At 49.3% G+C, this 19,127-nt stretch overlaps 2 long non-coding RNA genes across 2 annotated transcripts; both read right to left on the bottom strand.

The window, feature by feature from the left end:
* Window positions 1-4,324: 4,324 nt before the first annotated feature.
* Window positions 4,325-13,175, bottom strand: LOC113956974. Its single transcript, XR_003531023.1, has 3 exons — window positions 12,778-13,175; window positions 10,934-11,054; window positions 4,325-4,750 (listed from the first exon to the last, which is right to left on the bottom strand). It is a non-coding gene; the product is annotated as an uncharacterized LOC113956974 (long non-coding RNA).
* On the bottom strand, window positions 5,369-6,009 carry LOC113956975. Its single transcript, XR_003531024.1, has 2 exons — window positions 5,941-6,009; window positions 5,369-5,458 (listed from the first exon to the last, which is right to left on the bottom strand). It is a non-coding gene; the product is annotated as an uncharacterized LOC113956975 (long non-coding RNA).
* Window positions 13,176-19,127: the final 5,952 nt, after the last annotated feature.

The following is a 19,127-nucleotide window of genomic DNA, read 5'->3' on the forward strand; positions in this document are numbered from 1 at the left end:
AGGTTTAGGTTGGGGATTAGGGAAAATTTCTTCATGGAGAGGGTGGTAAGGCAGTGGCACGGGCTGCCCAGGGCAGTGGTAGAGTTACCATTCCTGGATATAGGGGTAAATGCCCTTTTTCTGGAAGATTTTACTACGAGGAATCAGTTATTTTGCTTAGGAAAAGGTTTCCTGCCACTTTCTCAAGATAGTTGCTGTTCTTGCTCCTCCATTACAGAGAGATTCTCTCTCTGATTTGTAAGGAGAGAGATAACGTTCACGGATATGTTACAGGGCCACCATGGCCCAGAGAGAGCCGGGGGGCCAGTAATAAAAAAGCCTGAAGAAGGAATGGGAGGCATGCCGTCTCAGGCCCAGCAATGTTTCCAGCTGGTGCAGTTTTCCTTTGTAAGTTTTTTAGTGCTCTTGACTTCAGAATAAACCTGTTTGGATTCTTTACACTGTGTTGGCATTTTTGGGGGTACCTGTGTGTATCTTACCTCACACTGGAAGTGTTCACAAACCATGTGGATGTGGCACTTAGGGACCAGGTTTAGTGGTGGCCTTGGCAGTGCTGGGTTAATGATTGAACCTGATGATATTCGAGGGCTTTTCCAACCTCAGCGATTCCATGATTTACTCAGGACTTGATGCTTAAGGTGAGGTACTCCCAGAATTTCGAAATCCTCTTTGTGCTGGTAGGTAGATGTTAACCAGTCTCCAAGGAGCAGCACAGATCACCTTCTCTTCCCCTTTTTGTTCTGGGCTCTTGCCAAGATGAGTTGGGATTGTGATACTGAAACACAGTTCTTATGTCCAAGTTCATCTGTCCCTATCAAAGGAGAATGGAAGCAGCTAATGAAAGATTTAATTGCCATGTCTAGAGGGAGAGCAGGAGTTACCTCTTTCCAAAGTCCCCAGGCAGCATCAGGAGTGTGGAGGGAGCTTGGGCTCCCTTTGATATGATAATTTTACCGCATAGGAGAGATGCAAACACAGTCAAAGGGGCTGAGGAAAATCAGACAGGCACAGGAAGGGCTGGAAAGCCAGTGTCATACCTCCTGGTTTCTTCTTCAGCATAAGGGAGGTGTAGGTAACTAATAGGCAAATCCCTGGAGTGGAAGGATGCTCTTCCCGAGAGGCAGGGACCTGCCCCAGCATCCAGCGCTGTTTCTTCAGCCCTCACTGCCACCCTTGGAAATGATGGACATCGGAGAGGACAGTGATGGACATCTGCAAAGAGGCCTGTGAGTCGTAGAAAACCTGCCAAGAGCCTTGTGGAAACACCCAAAGGAAGCGGACTGTCACCTGGACAGGGACCTTACATCATCACTGCTGGGTACACACGACATTCAACCTGTGCACAGGGACCCAGTGATCAGTCTCTGAAATGTGGCAGCAACCTGCAACAAGGAGAAGTCCAGAGATTTCCCACCTGAAGCCAGAGGAGAGAGGGAAGCAGGATGAACATTTTCCAGAAAATTCTGGAAATTCACTTGAAATTCTTCCTAAGGCATCCTGGTAAAAGGAAAAAAAAAAGTCACATTTGTATTTTCACCCCCCCCCCCCCAAAAAAAAATTTGGCACTGTATATTCTAAAAAACTTGGTACACTTTCTTCCAATATTTTAAAATGTTACATTATTATATTATTCAAAATAGAAAATATGCTCTTGGAATAAAAATGTGCTTGAAAGGAAGGATTTGTAAGAACTTTTCTCAAAACCACAGGTCACTGACATCAACAATTCATAGAGAAAGTCTCATTTCAGTGAAACATCTTCCAGAGAAATGTCACAGAGGAAAATATTCCCCCTGTACAGGCTGGGTTACCTCAGGCCTTGAGGTGGCTTGAGGGGTTCTTCTGTGCCCTGAGTGAGAGGTGAGGGAGAGGGGGCTGCACTGTGCTCCCTGCAGCTGTGCTGTACAGATGTGGGCAAGCAGAGGAGGTGACTGCCCTGAGGGGGGTGGCACTGAGTGTTGCTGCCTCACAGGTGCTGGTTGGCACTTGCCAGTGGGTCCTGCCCTTAAGGCAGGGGCACATTCAACCACCAGTGCCAGATGAAATCACATCACTTCTCTGACCATTCTTTCATTTTCCTAAAATCACTGTTCTTCCCAAACCAAACCAACCATTTCTCTGCACAGCACATGAGGGGCCTTTTGGTCTCATTGCAATATGAAAAACACCAGGAAAAAGGGTCTCCAGTTCATGGTGGGAATGGTGAGAGGAGGTGGGAGGGCAGCTTGGGGTAGAGGGGCAACAGAGCTTGAGGTCACTTGGCAGCAGCAGCAGCAGTGGCAGCAGTGGCAGCAGAGGAAGCACTGACAGTCACACTAGCAGCAGCAGTGGCAACAGAAGTGGCAGCAGTGACAGCAGTGACAGTCACAGGAGCAGTGACAGTCACAGGAGCAGTGACAGTCACAGGAGGCCAGGCACCAGCTGCAGCAGCAGGGGCTGAATGCCTGGGCACATGTTTGGAGACTGTAATAAAAGCCAATGAGGTGGACGTGCCAGTCTGTAACCCTCATGTGTGCTGTCCAAACCCTGTGTTTCCAGCTTGTTTGCCTTTGGAGAGCTGCTCAACAGCACTGCTTCCCTCTGGTTGAGGAATCACAAGCATCCCGCCCATGCCACACAAAGCCTGGCACTTCCAATTGCATCATCTTCCTTCTCATTTTTAACAGGAAAAGAGGAAAACTAACCCCAAAACCACCTCAGTAGGACATCTTTAGCCAGACACGGTTCATCCACAGCTCCTGGAGCTGATTAAAAGTTGTTATGGCCTATAAACACCCCACCTGAATCGCTATTGCTGCACGTGTGGGTCAAAGCTGTCCTATGCAGCTGCCACAGCTGATGGTCAGCAAACTAGTTCTGGAAAAGATAGAGTCACTATAATTTCTTCCATGTCTTTGTGCAAATAAAGAAGCAAGTCTGATTTTTTGTGACCTCCAACTAGGCCCTGCTGCATCCATCAGAGGCTGCCCCGGGGGGGTGGGGAGGGCAGAGTTTTGGGGGGCTCCCATGCAAGAGGGAGCAGCACAGAGGAGTGGCCGGACGGGCAGATGTTTCCATGAGAAGACGCTGGGTGTGAGGAACCAGCTGCCCTGGTACATTGATATTAGGAATAAATAGGTGTTCTTGCAAAATTTGTAGTGTGGTTGCATTTGGTGGTGGGAAGTGAGAAGTCAATGGTTGTTCAGTTGTCAGTTACAGAGAGGTGCAGTTTGCCCAGAAACAAGGGGATCTATCAGCAGAAAAGGATCAGTAACCTATCTTTTAAAAATGCTCGGGACCCTTCCTCTAATGACCATGGAATAGGGGACACATTGTGGAAGTGTCAGGAAGGCTGTAACCCCTGAGTACCTCAGTCAATGGGGAACCAGGGAGGGACCTGCATTTTGGGCAGAGGGGATAAAAGAGGCTGTGACCTCGATCGAGTTGAGAGACCTCACTGGGGACTGTCTAGTGAACTCTCCCTTTTATTCAAAGTTTTGCTTAACTCCTCTGTCTCTTGGCCATTTTTGAGGTTCTTAATACCACAAATGTATTTTTCAGAACATTGAGGTCAGGGAGGCTGACGTGGTCCTGGCTCAGGAGGCAGCACTGGGGGAAGGAGTACCTCTGTGGGGCCCCAGTCCCCACCACAGGCAGCATCAGCGGCACCCACTGCTCCAGCACCCTGGGGAGCAAGGGTATAACTGGCTGCTGCCTCCCAGCACAGGCAAAGGCCCCAGGAGGGGAGATTCCCATCCACCCTGCTCTTGCCACTGCCAGCATCCAGGAACAGGCATGGTTATTTTTCTTTATTTTCCATTCAGCCCATGGTCATAAAGCTGAGGACTTGCAGCTTTGACAGGGAATATGTCAGGAAATGGAGAATGAAGGGTTCCCACACACAGCCCCAGCCGGAGAGTGCAGCAGCGATTGCCAGGGCTCCACTGGGGAAAGGATGACCATGAGCACCTGAACAGTTTAGTCTCTTAAAACATAAAGGAAGAGGAAATTCCTGTAGCTCTTTGCGAACCCACACCCCAAACCTTGGCTTCAGAGTGTATTAGAGGCTTAGAGACAGCAGAAAGGAGAAAACCAACATGACACCATCAACTTTTTCTAAATTTTATCATATCCTTGGATATTGTAAAATATTTTATGAACTCTGGAAGTGCTCACCATCTCTAGAAGTGTTCAAAAGGCATGTGGATATGGCACTTGGGGATGTGGTGAACACAGCAGTGCTGGTTTAATGGTTGGATGTGATGGTCTTAGACATCAGGAAAAAGAGTAAAAATGTAATAGGCTCAAATATCACAGAATCATTCACGTTGGAAAGACCTCTGACTCAGAATTTGAAAAAATGTAATGCTGGCATTACTGGAGAAGAAATATGATGTGAAGATAATTTTAGTTTCTAAAGAGCCTGCTTCAAATGGCTGTGATTTCGCTTTCAGCCAGTGCAAAAAGCCAGCCTGACACCTTTTGTTAAATAATGCATAACACCTTGGCTGCAAGGGAGAGGCCTGGCACACAGCCCTGCCCCCTTAGACCTTGCTCAAGTGCTACTGAGTGGCTTCCAGTGGATTACAAGCCGGGAGTGGGCTTTGTCCTGGCTCCCGCACAGCTGAAGATGTCATTATTTTCCAGGAGAGCCGCTCTGCTGATGGAGCTTTGTGTTATTCCATGCAAATAATCTCAGTCGGAAAGTACCTGCTGGTCAAAGCACTAAATTGAAGATTCAACTAATGGTCACTGCCATTATCTGACAAACCTGAAAAAGAGGAAAAAAGAAAAAATAACAAAGCCAAAGGGCAGGATTGTTTGGCATGGAAGCGTTCCTGGCTGTCACCTCTCTGTCTCCACTGGCAGCGTGTCTGCTGAGACCCTGGAGCCCAGTGGTGAGAGCGACTGTCCCACCTTGTCAGGTGGTGCCAGGTGTGCTGTGGCTGTGCCCTGCCTGCCACGACACCCGCTGGGCTCCCCTGACAGGATTTAAACACAGCATTGTCTTGCATCTTCCAACAGAATCAGCCCCCAATCTGCCTCACTTAGCATTTAGCGTGCAGAAAAATCAATGTAGGCACAACACCTCTGGTTTTCTGTCCCCTCTAACAGCATTGACAGTGCTCCCCAAGGGGAATATTCAGCTACTGCCAGTAGCCTCCTGGGGGAAGGCAGGTTTAGCAGCAGGGTTGTACCGTTGTTGGCAGATGAAGCAGCTCCCATCATCCAGCTGCCTTGGGAAAATCCAGAACTGTCTCTCACTGTCAGCTGTGCTGATGATGAAGTGAGAGCAGCTGTGGGCAGAACTGGGCACGTGTGTGTGTGCCAGGGCTCAGGTGGGAAGACACCAGCACCCACTGCTGTTGCTGGGCACCCTCTATTTTTGTTGTCACCAAACGCTTTAAGATACAGCTACAAAACACTCTATCGATGCCCACGCCTACACTGCAAATATCCACCACCACTGCTGGGTGTCCTGAGTGTGATAAACAAAGTCTTGAGTTTCTATAAGTTTCAAATAATAGTTTATTACATGGTAAAAGCAAGCAGCCGGCTGGGTGACAGAAATGGGACCAGTTTCCCAAATCTGCACACCCTTACTACAGGGTACATTTGGTATTTATCTTAGCTACTTCATGCATATTAATTATATCATATACATATACATTCTACAGGTTTTTGCTAAGTATTTAATATATGGGTTTTCTTACAGCTAAAGCTAAAAGGGTTATCTCTACAACCAGTCATAATTCACATATTCTTGGACGAACAGGCACCTAAAGATTTAAAGTTCTACTATATTTCATTCTTAGGATAGTAAGGAAGTTTTAGGCCTCTTGACCTTGTGAGGGTCTGTTTTATTTCTTTATGGGGATGTAATTAAGTTTTACAATCCTTTTGTTTTATTTTGATGTAATCACCCATTTGTTTCACGAATCACGATTATTTATATATCACATGAGGCAGCCCCAGCCCTGCCCAGGTGCGGGGAGGGTGGTGGAGGCACCCTGGGTACCGGTGCTCTGGAGACCGGCCATCAGCCAGGACAGTCTGTGGCCACCTTCCTCTTGGATATCACCTATTCTTGCTCATCTCTCCACATGGACAGCCCAGTCACAGCACAGCCCACTGCCCTCCAGAGGAGGAGATGGGTGGTCTACCCTCAAAGCAGGGAGAGCAGCCCAAGCCCCACTCCAGGATGAGGAATGAGCTTATCCTCATTCCTGTTCCCCACCATGTCATCCCCCCTTCCACAGCCACCCACAGAGTTACCTCTTCCCTTGCCACTGCACAGAGCTCCCAGCAGCTATGAGACCCTGTCCCTGTCCCCAGTGTCCTGCTGTGCAAGCCCCAATGCCAGCCCAATGCCAGCCCATCCACACAGTACTGCCCTCTCTATTCAGCTATCCATCATCTCCTCTCAGCTTCCTGTGGGACTGCAGGAGCTGGAAGCAGGGACACAGGGCAGTGGTGCAGAGCTAGCAGCTCCTGTGCACTCTGAGCAGGGAAACAAAAACCCAAAGAGCTGGCAGAAAGGGACTGGAGGACCAGGACGGGATGCTATGGCAGTCCCTGGGGCCACATGGATTCACAGCATCAATTGAGCTGCCATAAGGGTCCCCTGAGCATTGGGATCATAGAGCTGCCTGGTCGTGCAGTGATGGATGGGACACGAGGTCATTCCTCAGAGCCAATAGGAAGGCAGAATTTAAGCAAAGGTGAAGGGTGCAAAAAAAGAAAGGGCCTAAAGCAGTGGGTTAGCCTCAATAATTGGTTGGGATCATGTATTAAAAATACATCTATTGCTGATGAGGGATCTGCTCACAGGAATATTTGTTGTGATTTACATGCAATCCCAAAAGACATGATGAGATGAGATGAGATGAGATGCAGTGTCTTTGTCCCACACTCATCCAGCAGCCCCTGAAGACAGACAGGAAAAGGGACTGTCTGCTCTGCAGGAATACAGACAGGACTGGGGAGTGCTCCATTTTCCTAAGGAAAGCTGCTGAGCTACTTAAACCTTGACCAGCTGGAAGGGCTCATCCAAACAGGGTGATCTCAGAGTCTGGACCACAAGTCTGATGAGGATAGGCTGAGAGAGTTGTGGGGAGCTCTACCTGGAGAAAAGGAGGCTCAGGGATGACCTTCTCATTCTCTACAGTTGCCTGAAAGGAGATTGTAGCAACGTGGAGGTCAGGCTATTCTCACAGATAACATGTGACAGGATAAGAGGAAATAGCCTCAAGTTGCGGCAGGAGAACTTTAGAATGGATAGCAGGGGAAATTTCTTCACAAAAAGGGGATCAAACACTGTAACAGGCTGCCCAGGGCAGTGGTGGAGTCGCCATGCCTGAAGGTGTTCAAAAGGCGTGTGGATGTAGTACATCCACATGCCCTGGGGACATGGTTTAGAGGTCAGCTTGGCAGTGCTGGGGGAATGGTTGGCCTCAATGATCTTAGAGGGCTTTTCCAGCCTAAACAATTCTATGATTCTATGAGAGAAAAAGAAGTGTGTAGCAGAGCCCCATGAGCATCTCTCTGTAGGGCATCACAACGAGCAGTGACCACCTGAACCAATGACTGGACAACACTCTGAGGCACATGGTGAGATTGTTGGGTTTGTCATATGCAGGGCCAGGAGCTGGAGTTAATGATCCGTGTGGGTCCCTTCCAGCTCAGGACATTCTGTGATTCTCTGAGCTGCCTAACCCCAGCATTCTTCCTGCACAGATCTCCAGCCTCAGCCATGGTGGCATTGACTGCTGGGGGCAGGCTGTGCACAGACACCTTGGGATGGGTGCTCGATAGCTGGGACATGGCTGTGACAGCTGCGAGTGAGGACAGGGACCACCCTGCTGCAAAGGGTGCTGCAGGTGCCTCTGCCCTGGAAAGGCATAGGAAAGAGACAGGGAATACTTTCAATCATATATTGGCATCCTAAAGAAGGAAAAGTGGACATGGGCAAACCCTTACCTATGGAAAACTTTTGCAAGTTACCTCAACCCTGAGAGCATGTGAAAGGTCCCTGGTTACAGCAGGCAGGGGATGGGAATGTGGCAGGGGCATCTCTGAGCCACCTCCCCAGGTCCTGCCATCTAGCCAGGCAAGCAGGGTGCCGGCAGGGAGCAGGTAAGGCACAGACAGGGAGCAGGCAGGGAGTCCCTTTTGCCCTGGGCAGCCGCTGCAATCGATAAACCCTTCACCCCTTATTTTCTGCTGAGGACAAAAGCCATCGACAAAATCCTGATTAAAAAACAACCATCAAGCAAAAAACACAGCTAATTGCTTTTTGACTGCCAAACAAAAGCCTTTCGTCTGCCTAATTACACCGTGAAAATAAGAATTTAAATAAGAATTATAAGCAATCACAGAAGCTAAGAGAGGAGTGAATGCATATGGAAACCTGGAAGCAGGGCTAAGCACAAAGACTCAGGCAGCAGCTAGAAGAGGGGGATGACAAGGAAAGTATTTAAGGCTCATTATACTGAGTCAATTGGCTGCTCCTCAAGTACCTTCCTTGCTCAAGAAGGCACTCCAAGCACCCACCCTCTGCATCCTGGTGAACTGAAGCTCCCCAGTACCCCGGAGAAATCCTACGGATCAAAGTCATGGTCTGTCTCTGCCAGGTGGGGGAAACTCATGAGTCATTTGCCTACCAAGGCCACCAACTCTCGAATGCTGTTTCAACTCGGGGAAAAACACACTTCTCCCACCTCCTCTGCCTGAATCACAGCTGGATGCTCTGCAGGGTGGAAGACCACACAACGTCTCCTGAGAGCAGAGCTTCCCCACGAGTGGATGCTAAAGGCTCTCCGTGGGGTCTGCAAAGGTCAGGTTCATAAAATCACAGAATATCCTGAGTTGGAAGGGACCCACAATCAAGTTCAGCTCCTGGCCCTGCCCAGGACAACACCAAAAATCCCACTATATGCTTGATAATACTGTCCAAACACTCCTTGAACTCTGGCAGGTTCCTGTCTGGATGAGGAGATGGAGGATGGAGAAGGATGAGAGAGCTCTGGGCTCTGTATCCAAAGGGTGGAAAGCCCAGAAGAGAACCCAAACCCTGCAGCTCACCTCCTCCCAAGCCCAGAGCTGTGAGGGGAGCAGCCCACTGAGGTGAGGGGAGCAGCCAGTCTCTGAGACAGGAGGATGGGAAAAGGAAAAAATAATTTGGTTGCAAGAAAAATTAGTGGGGGAGAAAGGAGGTGGGGAAACAGGAGAAGGAAAGTAGATTACATTGAAAATCTCATGGTCATCCCTGGAAGAGCAAGTCCTGTGCTCTCAAGGGCTGCATGGAGACAACGACCAGGAAAGCTGGAAAGAGTCAAATTAATGTTTCCTTACCCAGAGGATAGTTAACCTGCAGAGCTCCCTGTGCCAGGAGGTCCTTACATCAAATACCAGGTGTCAGACTGTGGGAAAGGGGCTCCTGACATCACAGGGCGCATGGTCCAAGGTCTGTCAAAGAGAAGATTCCTTGTCTTCCCAAGGCGCTGGACTCCCCTTGGACAACCAGGTTCCAGGAGAGCAAGGACACAGAGGACACACTTTAGTAAGAGGTCGTGCTTCCACCAAAGCACAAGACCATTACAGCCCGTGCCACAGGCAGGTGGAAACCTTTGCACGAGCCACTCTCCTCGGTCACCTCTTCCACTGCACCTGTGGATGCAGCTCCCACAGCCCTGGAGGGGCAGGCAGGGCTCACAGTGCTCTGTAGCCATGAGCTACGGGGAATCTGCCCTTTGGGCTGAACTCCTGCTCAGGTCCCAGCCAGCCCCAGATCCAGCATCAGCCACAACATTTAATTCTGATTACTCCCACTTGCAGTGAAGGCCAGGAGACCGTTCTCTCTCAGAAATGCCAAGCACCTCGTACAAATCAATAGTTCATTTCTTATCATAGGGATTGGGGAGGGAGAGACTGTCAACATGAGGAAAAAAAGAAAATGCAAGTGACACAGCAACAAGTCTGAATCAGCCCTGTGGCATCAGCTGGAGGTCAGAGCAGTGGAGGGACTGCACATCACTGTCAAACTTGGAAGTGCTGGGAGATGAGAAAGCCAAAAGTCTTTTGTCACCAGAGTTTCAAGCAAAGCTTTGTGTTCCAGTTGATCAGTGGGGTGGGAGCTCTGGTTTGGCCCCACACTGAAGATGCTCCAGCCCTAAAGCCCCACATGGAGCCCAAACATGTGGCTGCAGTGCTGCCAAGGTGCCCTTCATTCCAGGCAGGCCTTTTAGCAGGAGTAATGATCCCACCTTTCATAAACAAATCCCCACAGGTTTCTAAAAGAAAGGAGTTGCTTGAATATGTCTCAGACCCCAGAAATAGCAAGAGGGAATTTGATAGCCTGCAGTTAAAGATTTTTCAGCAGTAAAAGCACCATCACAGGATCTGGGATGATGACATTTATCCAGCCTTGAAGTCTCTGTTTTGCAATGTGCTGGCAAACACAGCCAGCTGCACCAGGGGATGCTCTTCCAAATTTGCTGTGTCCATCAGGTGACCAGGAAGGCCCCCGTGCCCGCTGATGCACCCTAACCCCATACAGGTGGGTCAATCCCCATGGAGGGCACAGCTATTGAGCCTGTCCCATCAGCAGACATGTTATACTCCTGTAGGAAAGTTCATCAGGTGTTTAACCAGTCCTGACAACTGATTGCCCAGTTGACCAGGCCAACAAACTCGAAACTCCTTTGTGCGTAGAATCATGGAATCATCAGAGTTGGAAAAGCCCTCTAAGATCATGGAGTCCAACCATTCCCCCAGCACTGCCAAAGCCACCACTAAACCATGTCCCCAAGCGCCACATCCACATGGCTTTTGGAACACTTCCAGGGATGGTGACTCCAGCATTGCCCTGGGCAACCTGTGCCAATGCCTGACCCCCCTTTCAGTTGAATGAGTTACCTTGCATCAGTGACTTCTTTTGGAAATTCTGACCTACCTGGCTGTGCCAAAGGTAAGTAAGATTTGCAGGAAATCATGCCTGAACCATCTGTCTTGCCCAAAATCTCATGCTGTGTTGTATTTGCTCTCAGTCCTCAGTAGATGCTCTGCACAGTGGCCTGGAGAAGAATGACCAGAATAAGCAGATGAAGTAATTGAGCTTGAACTCACTTCTTCCCTTGTCCCCCAGGCTTGATGTGACTCTGGACATAGGAGAACCACATCTGGGGTTGTATCAAGTGAAAAATGCTGGAGAGCAAAAAGGGTGCCCATGAGAAGCAGCATATGTTTTTCTCTTGAGGTTTTTTCCTACAGAGGAAAGCAATATATATAGTCAAAATTAAAGTGAGGGTAACAGCAACTAGCAGCCAGCTGCAGCCATCACTCTCTGAGTCCCTGTGACACACTGGGTACAAGCCAGCACTTTGCTGGCGAGCATCACTGCTCGCTGCAGTACTCCAATGTGGGAGATGAGTAATGAAAGGCCTCGTGTCCCCTGGTGTACAGGCACAGCATCCCTGTCGAAGTGCTCTGGCACAGGAGAGTACTGGCCTGATCCAGCTGTGGGCAGCTGCAGTCCCATCTCCTGGACAGAGAGGCTGAGACCCAGGAGAGCCAGAGTCATGAAGGCCAGTGAGGAAAGTCAGGAGTGGGGCTGTGGGGGAGTTTAGGGGTCCAGAGGAGCAGGCAGGTATGGCCTGGGAGAGGGAGAATGGGGCAGCTCATGGCTCTGGCAGAGAGGCTCACAACTGAGACACATCCATCCTAATCTGCCCCTCCTTTTTCCTGCTGCCCCAGACATGAGGGTTTGAGTTTACCTAGGGCAGCAGTGATGCTATTTCTCATATTTCTTGCAAATCTTCTTCTGCCTCAGCAAACCTGCACTGGCTTATGTAAGAGACCTCAGGGATATTTGCAGGAGGCAGAGGCACTTGAGCAGGCAGGAGGTGTGTTTTGTAACACTGCACACTCAGCAGGGAGGCTGGGGATGCAGGGACAGAGCTGTTGCCAAGCAAGAGCCAGTGCTACAGTCCTGGAGCTGTGGTGGCCCTTTTAGATCCTTTTTTCCAGAGAAAAGAACAAACAACAGGGGATAGAATTCTCTTTGCCAGCTTGTACCTAAGCAGGACACCTCTGAAAAGGGAGAGTCTGTCAGCAAGAGCACAGAGGTTGTCACAGCCCCAGAACCTCAGGGCCTGTCTGACACCTAGCAGGATTGTTTGTCTTCAGCTGGTGGTACTCAGGATGCAGAGCCAGAAGGGAATTGCCAGTATCAACCCTCTTGGTTTGCACATTTTTGTTCAGCACAGCATCTCCTTCCTCATCCCTTCCCTCAACCATCCCTGTCACCAAAAACTTCCCACACGTTCCAGACAGCGCTGTGGCTGCTGGGTTGGAGGCACCTTACCAGCAAGAAGAATCATAGAATCCCAGAACGGTTTGAGTTGGAAACGACCTTAAACATCATCCAGTTCCACCCCCCTGCCATGAGCAGGGACACCTTCCACTAGACCAGGTTGCTCCAAGCCCCGTCCAACCTGGCCTTGGACACTTCCAGGCTTGGGGCAGCCACAGCTTCTCTGGGCAACTCGTGCCAGGGCCTCCCCACCCTCACAGGGACTTAATTTCTTCCCAATATCCAATCTAACCCTGCCCTCTGGCAGTGGGAAGCCACTCCCCCTTGTCCTGTCACTCCAGGCCCTTGTCCAAAGTTCCTCTCAAGCTCTCTTGGAACTTTCAGGCATTGGAAGGTGCTCCAAGGTCTCCCTGGAGCCTTCTCTTCTCCAGGCTGAACAGTCCCAGCTCTTTCAGCCTCAAGAACCCTGTAGCACTTGTGCTTACCATGAACACACCAGCAGCCATGTCTGAGGACTTCAGGGGAGCAGCTCTGACCTGTCTGGTTTATTAAACAACTCGTACAAAATCTTTGCCATGTTTCAGCTGACTCTGATACAGAAAGCCTGGAAGAAGCTCTGGGTACATCTTAAGGCTTCAAATCTGGAGGTGGTGGAGCAGGAGTATTTCATGGTTATGAGACTGGTTATATTTGTCATAAGATGTTGACAGGTTCCAGCACTCAGGTCACCTGGGATCAGCCTTTGTTACATGTGTGAAGGCCTCTTGTCCGACCTTATTCCAGATAAACCAGCAGGAACCAAATTAGCCCCATCCCCAGAAGTGTTCAAGGCCAGGCTGGAGGGGGCTTGGAGCAACCTGGTCTAGTGGAAGGTGTCCCTTCCCATGGCAGGGAGTTGGAATGATATGGTCTTTAAGGTCCCTTCCAACCCAAACCATTCTATGATTCTGGGAATCCCAGACACTTTGACATCAGGCTGGCACAGGACTTTTACCAGGGAGATGCTGGGATCTCTGTAACCTGGACCTGTGATCCTTCTGTGCCTGGTACAGAATTTGTGGTTGGAGACACATGCCCAGTTCTCACTTGCTATGATGCTCCATGGTGACTGTAGGGGGTTGAGGGGAGCCCTGTGCAAGAAATGGGAAAGGATATGAACTGGTTTGGAAATTTCTCTTTGCTCAAGAGACCTTTTGTGACTGGGAAACTTAAGTTTGGAAGAACGTGTGAGAATAGGGACATTCTTTCTTTCTCTCAGGCTGTTTTTTGTCAGGACAGTGATACGGTTTGAAGCTGGCTCTCTGCCAAGTCTCCAAACCTTACTACAGGAAGTCCCCCCCCGCCCAAACCTCAGGGAGAAGAGGGAAAAAACAACCAAGAAAACCAAAACGAGAGAGAGACAGCTAAAGCAATATATGTAAATATATTTACACTTATATTACAGTTATATACAATTGAAATATATATACAATTTCACAAGGAAAAGGGAAAGAGAAGGGGGAAGGGAAAAAAAGGAACAAAACCAAAATAAAATATATATATATCCCGATCAGTAGCCCAAGATCTAGCAACTAAAACAATTAGCAAAAGACTATCTTACTACTCTCCTTGGGACAACGGAAAGTCACGCTGGGACAATCGCCAGCAACCTCCGTCTCCCAAGGTCAGCAAGGCCTTACCAGGCCTCGCTCCCCAACACAACAGACTCAACAGCAGGGAAACCTGCACCTCCAAGCCGCTGGAAGGAAAGAGAGAGCGAAGGCCTCTCCTCCTTTCTTCTTATAGCCTGTCTTATGTAAAAATCGTAGGGAATACTGGGTAAATCTGGGCCCTTCCTTGGTTACAAACTGGTCACAAACTACCACAACAGACAAAACAGGCAAACCCTTATCAAGGAAGGTGCTTGCAAGCTAAATCAAAGCATTCTTTACTGCAGATGGCAGAAGGGGAGAAGAGAAAGGGAAGAAACTGCAAAAAACAGCCCAGAGGGCAGTATGCGCATGCCCCGAGCCTTTGATAGATATGACAAGGAGCCCAGCTTGGGGTGTGAGTTTTGCAGTTGTGTTTCCGAAATAAACTTCATTTAATGCTTGAAAGCCCATGGTTTAGCTCTCTGGTTACCTGCACGCGTATTGGGGCATACAGTGACACACTGGTGCTGGGACCAAGTCATGGCAGCAAACCGGTCTCCTGCTGAGCTGGAACCTTAGGCCTGTGCTGGACTGCTGCACAGGGAAATCCTCTCCCCCAGCCAGATTTACTCTGCTCTCTATACAAAGATAAAGACAGAAATGTGGTGTAGAAAACAAGGACGTGTTGAGGAGTGGTTGTACAATAGGTTGTTACAGGGGTGTGGACAACTTACAGGTAAAAGTATCCCCCTCTCTGCACTTACAGAGGATAAATACATCCAGGCTAGCCCTGGTGGCTGGTTGTCCAACCTGTTCTTCACACTTTGTGGTTAATGGGCTCCATAAGGCTGGGATGTAAGAGCTGTTTGGAGCCTGCAGCACTGCCAAGGGGCTGTGAGCCAGGCTGCTCTGGGCACATTCCTCTGCAGTGCCTCTAATTCAGGAGTCAACAGGCAGGGGATGCTGAAAGGCAGAGGCAATTTGCTCTTGTGTATGGGATCACTGAATTTCAGGATTATAAGAACAGGATTCACAGCCAGAATAAAGGAAAGGCCTAGTGGAACACTCACCTGAAGTCAGGTATGATCTGACAGCAGTGGTGAAGGGAAGATGCAATTCCTGTCTATCTTCCAAACACTCTGCTATTTCTTCACATCCAGGCCTAGCTTTAAAACTACCACGCTGTTAAGGAGGCCTCTGGTAGTTGCTGAGCAAGATATCTTGCAGGAACAACACCTGAACTCCCTGGAAGAGATTCTGTCTGGTCCTTGCACCAAGCCACTCAGCCCCTAGCCTGGCCCAGGTCCTTTCCACCCTTCTCTGCTTTTGGCATCCCCCTCACACCATCCCATATTGTGTTGGAGGTGGCCCATGCTGAAGCCTAGGATTTATTCTGTTTGCATACGACTCTTTGCATTATAGATTTAGTCTTTGTTATTTGTTTCTTCCCCTACGAGGTACCTCAGTCACTATGGAAACGATTATTGTGTTGGGATAAGCAATCCTCATGACAGCCCCGAAAACAGCAAAAAGTCACTCGCTGCACCTTTTACTTAATTCAGTGAGCTAATTAGCTCTTCCCTTCAAAGTGATCAAAATCTCTGTCACCAATGATCTGGAGAGAAAAATAAAGAGTTTTGACCGGCTGCTTTGATCATTTTGTGCTAACTTGGCATGAATTGGAGAAACCCAACAGACAGTTTCTGGAGCACTAACCACCATCCACTCCTCTGTGTAGGAGGAGCAGAGGACCAACTGGATGTAGGAAGTTCCCAGCAACTCAGAGCATCAGTGCTTGAACCACTGAGCAAAGGAGAAAGCCCAGCAGAGTCCCAGTGCTATAGAGCTGACAAAGTCATTGCAGCAGGGTTGGAGGATTCAAGAAGGCCAATGGCACCTGGTTTGTACCAGCACTAGTGCGGCCAGTAGGACCAGGGCAGTGACTGCTCCCCTGTGCTGGGCACTGCTGAGGCCCCTCAAATCCTGGTGTTAGTTTTGGGCCCCTCACAACAAGACATTGAGGGGCTGGAGTGTGTCGAGAGAAAGGTAATGGAGCTGGGGAACGGTCTGGAGCACAAGTCTGACAGGAGGAGCAGCTGAGGGAGCTGGAGGGGCTCAGCCTGGAGAAAAGGAGGCTCGGGGGGACCTTCTGACAGGAGGGTGGAGCCATGTGGGGGTTGGGCTCTGCTCCCAGGGAATCAGCGACAGGATGAGAGAAAATGGCCTTAACTTGTGCTAGGCAAGATTTAGATTGGAGATTAGGAATAATTTCTTCACGGAAAGTGTGGTCAGGCATTGGAACAGGCTGTTCAGGGTAGTGTTGGGATCACCATCTCTAGAGGTGTTCAAAAGATGTGTGGATGTGGCACTTGGGGGCATAGTTTAGTAGTGGGCTTGGCAGTGCTGAGAGAATGGTCGGCCTTGTTGTTCTTAGAGGGCTTTTCTGACCTTTATGATTCTATGAGAGAAAAAAAAAAGTGTCTAACAGGGCCTCACAAGCATCTCCCTGCAGGGTATCACAAGGAGCAGTGACTGCCTGTAGCAACAACAGAATTGGCTCTGCCAGCTCTGACTTGGCTGGATCCCAAGTCCTGCCCAGATTTCTGGAAGGACTAGATGGATCCAGGGGTGAGAGGCAAAGAGGAGCCTGAGCAGGGAACCTCTTCCTTCATCTGCCCGATGGGAGGCTCAGGTGAGGATGCTCCCAAAGGAGAGCCTGACTGGCTTTTCAAGGGTTGCTGAATGTGAGATGCAGATGAGCGCTGCTCGATCTCTGGTAAGAGCTGATGGCACAGGGCCAGGCTCACATCAGCAGCCAGACAAGCTCTTTGGTGTGGAAAGGAACAGACAAAAAGAGGACTGGGAAAACTACCCTGATCCCAAATCACTCCCAAAGAAGCTGATGTCTCTGCAAGAATAAATTCAGGGAAATTCTCTGGATTGTGATAAGCCTGGATCTGCAGGAGACAACAGTGAGGATTGAATTGTCAATGGGATGGGGCAGACTGAGCTATCATTTTATTTCTCTTCTTTGTCTCTTCACAGGGAGAACTTACCAGAGCTCAAATAACAACCCTGCAATGAATCCTTCCTGCTTTCTCTATTTGGCATCATCACAGTAGTGATTGGTATGAACATTTCTGAGGGTTAGGAGCAGTGCCATACTTCCCATCACCTTCCCTGGGAGTACCTCCCACCTCAGTACCCCGCTGTCCTGGTCCATCCCCTTGGCTGCAAAGGCAGCCCACTGTTCCCACTACCTGCACTCCCCTGGGCTGTCACCTCTGGAATCTTCCTTCCCTTGGCACTCCCACCCTGTGGAGAGCCCATGGGACGGTTGGAAGCTGCCTACAGCCCAGCGCCACACCTGGGCACTGCCAGGTCCCAGGGGTGGCAGTCTGTGATGTGTCATGTGGGTGCTCACCCCTGAGGAAAGAGCTTCATTGAACTGCTACACTTAGAGAGAAGCAGGTTAAACAATCTATTTCTCACTCCCCCCCCCCCCCCCCCCCCCCCCAGCACTCCAGCATTATTAAAAGGTGCTGATGTCTCCAGATTGATACCCAGGAGCAGAGGATTTGCAAGGGAGGCCACCGGTAATTGCATGCAGACAGGCCGGTTGCTCCTTCACATGGCTGAGTGAGGTGTTCTGTGTGTCAGCTGTCACCTCTGGGCTGAACTTCACCCCTGTGCACACTTCAAGGATCTCTTATCCCTGAGAGGACACACAGCACGTGGGGTCCAAGCCAGTTTCCGACTCACCTTCCCAGAGCTCTCCCTGTGTGGACATAGGAGTGCAGGGCTGACTTGCAGACACCCCACTCCAGTGTCTGTATTGCCTAAAACCAGCTTTTCTTCCCCACTGTCCCTACAGGCAGTTTAATGTGTTTTTAGATTTAATGCCATCACTTTTCACCCTGTGCCCTCTGCTTTTCTCTGCACATCCCTGTATATTCCCCACTGTATCTGCCTGTGCCATGTGTTTTTTACAGGGACTGTAAGCCAGGGCTTCACTAAGGTCTGGCCTAGAGCTAGTTTAGGTGCCTCCTGGGAGGTCAGACTTGCTGTAAGGACTTGAAGGCCCAGATTCAGCTGACCAAGTTACACCTAAATCTCAAGGCTTCATTCCCAAGGACTGCTATGAAGAGGTGGAAGCCACTGGAGCAGCTTTCAGACATGGCCAGTGGGGTAATTCCCTGACACAGATACTGGCTCCTCAAAAAGGTTGTGTCTCCCCCTGGTAATAAGGCGTTCCCTGGGGCTCTCGTGATCATCACCAAGGCAATGCCCTGACTGAGAGGCTGGGGGATATCCTGCTCCAAGGTTCAGCCCAGCTGCCGACAGCTCCCTGTTGTATCAAGATTGGATGCAGTGGGAAATCCCTGCACATCACCCACAGCATCCCATATACAAGAGATGGTGAGGTCACCATAGCAATAGAAAGAGTCTTTCAAAGTCCTCTGTGCCATCTCATGGAAAATCTTAGATCCACATCACATCTCAGCTGAAACCCACAGATCTGCTGCCTGTGGCCCCAGGAGCCTGGGCAATCCTCTGTACTGCTGAACCAGGCAACATCCAGGTGCCAAGAATGCAGCCAGTTCCAATATTTTCATATCACTTGGCAAATGCTACAGGCATGGTTTTTATTTTTCTATGGATGCATTTTAGGTTTTACTGCTAAAAAAAAATTAAATATTTAGCTTAATAAATGACACCCAAACAATCTTTTACCTATGTTTGTAGTCAGTGAAAACTAAACCATTTTCATAAACAAGCTTGTCGGCAAGTTGTGGGAAAAGGTTAAAATTAAGCCGTGAATGCAAACTTTTTCTTCATGTGAGAATCTGTAATGCCTTCAAAATAGAAGGAAATTAAAAAACAATCAACTCAGTAAAATCAGGGGAGGAGCAAATTAACAAACTATTCTTACAGAGGTTACCCTTTCTTGAAAAGTCCACAAATGGGCCGATCTCCTGCTCTGTGTCATTTAAAAGGTACAAAAGTGTTCTCATTTCAGTAGCACCTTCCATCCCAGGTAAACTCAACCCAAAAGACAGCTCAGGTGTGCCAGCAGTTACCTGCAGCAGGGCCATTCTTCCTTTCAGTTCTGTGTGCTATTAAATCTCTCTTTCACACATGGCACAGCCCAGAGATGTTCTGCTGGATTTACCAGGTTAATTCTGAAGTCTGATCACATAAAG

Source organism: Corapipo altera, unplaced genomic scaffold, assembly GCF_003945725.1.
Source record: "Corapipo altera isolate COAL_440 unplaced genomic scaffold, ASM394572v1 110, whole genome shotgun sequence".
In the NCBI taxonomy this organism is placed as follows: domain Eukaryota; kingdom Metazoa; phylum Chordata; class Aves; order Passeriformes; family Pipridae; genus Corapipo; species Corapipo altera.